At 38.4% G+C, this 1,904-nt stretch overlaps 1 pseudogene; it reads left to right on the top strand.

Annotated features, from left to right (window-relative positions):
- The first annotated feature begins 349 nt into the window (after positions 1 to 349).
- On the top strand, positions 350 to 1,220 carry LOC148932522 (uncharacterized; annotated as a pseudogene).
- The last annotated feature ends 684 nt before the right edge of the window (positions 1,221 to 1,904 follow it).

Raw genomic sequence — 1,904 nt, 5'->3', positions numbered from 1 at the left:
CCCAAAAGGCTGCATCTGGATATTGATCTATTCAAGAGTTTGCATTACTCCAAAAGGTTCCACCTCTTGAGTGTTGCAGCCGGTTTAGGTTGTTCAAAAACAACAGTATGGAGCTGGGTTAAAGCTGGCCTAATTATGCCACACATATCAGCCATTAAGCCCAACCTAACAGCTGCAAGCAAGCTGTTGCGACTGAGATTCAAGCTCAGGTTCAGGAATATGCACAACACCATACATATTGATGAAAAGTGGTTCTGCATGACTAAAAGAAGCTCAAAGATTCTATCTCGCTCCAGGAGAGCAAGAACCTCATAGAACATATAAAAATAAGAAGTTCATATCAAAAATAATGTTCATGTGTGCAGTTTGTAGGCCATTGTTTAGTGTTCATGGTGAAGTTTTGTTTGATGGAAAAATTGACATTTTTACTTTTACCCAACAAGTTGCAGCCAAGAGGTCAAGTAAAACAGGCAGGCAGGCACTATGGAGACAAAACCATAGAGAGTATCACAAAGGATGTGGTGAGGGATTGCTTGATCAATAAGGTAATGTTTGCATCTTTTTAATGCAATTAATTTCTACACATCAGCCATTACATACCAGTGTGCCTACCTTCTCATGACACACTGTTAATTCATGGTGTAATGCTATGCAAATGATGATTTTATGCATGCCACATTGTTGGGAACAGATATTGCATGCCATCATAGCCAAGTGGCCAGATGGGGCAACTAAAGTTCTCGAGATACAACAAGATAACGCAAGACCACACATCAAAGACAATGATCCAGTTTTCAAAGAAGCTGCACAACAAAGTGGTTTCATAATATCACTTGTGCAACAACCACCTAACTCACCTGACACTAATGTGAATGATTTGGGTTGGTTCAGAGCAATACAGTCACTACAAAGTCAGACTGCATGCAAGAATGTGGATGATTTAGTCAATGCAGTTGAGAAATCATTCCATGAATTATAGCCAGAGACTTTGGACAATTTTTTTCCTAAGTCTTCAACATTGTTATATGGAAATTATGAAAGTCCAGGATCAGAACAGCTACAAGCTGCCCTACATGGGGAAAGCACATTTAAGGAGGACAAATCAACTTCCACTAAATCTAAAAGTTCCAGTGGAGCTGGCTATGCAAGCAATTGCTTATCTATGGGACCAGGGGAGCAACCAAGGATTGGAGACGATTTCCCAAGCCTTGGGATTATGAAGGTATAGAAGAAGCTTTTGTGATTTTTGGATAGGCTGCCAATGTGCATGAATGATGCATTTAGTGAAGGTACATGAATGCACATATCATGCTAGTTTTTAGTGTTTTGAATTGGCTGTCAATATGCAACATTGATGCATTTTGTGTTTTTAAAAGGCTGTAAATGTGAAACAATGATGCATTTTGTGTTTTGTAAAATGTTGTCAATGTGCAACAGTGATGCATTTTGTGTTAAGGTTGTGAATGATGCAACAATGATAATTCAGCAATAGAAATTTACAAAATCACCAACCAAATTCACAACATCACCAACCAAATTCACTATACCACCAACACCATCACAAACAAAAACATCCACCACCAACAATGACACACACTAATAGCCCTGAAGGAACTGGCAGCGGCAGCGTTCGATAATTTCAAACAAATAAATCACATAATAATCAGATTTATTTAGCAGATTATTTAGACAAATTCTAATCGCGTAATTATCACATGTATCATGTTCATAACTTGAATCAATCATGCTTTAAGTATAATTGAAACCTAAAACATGCTTTTCTACGAAGCAGAAATAATACCTTGTCGATTCTCCAAAGAATCGACGATGGCTAGCGACTTCTCCGCGGATCTTCTCTCTAGTTCCTGAACTGTACTCCAATATCAGTATGAGCTGATCTCACC

This window comes from Salvia hispanica, chromosome 2, assembly GCF_029641045.1.
Source record: "Salvia hispanica isolate PSC_SH4W2 chromosome 2, Shi_PSC_v1, whole genome shotgun sequence".
NCBI lineage: Eukaryota > Viridiplantae > Streptophyta > Magnoliopsida > Lamiales > Lamiaceae > Salvia > Salvia hispanica.
Note: the sequence above shows the minus strand (reverse complement) of the source record. Positions and strands in the feature narration are given on the sequence as shown.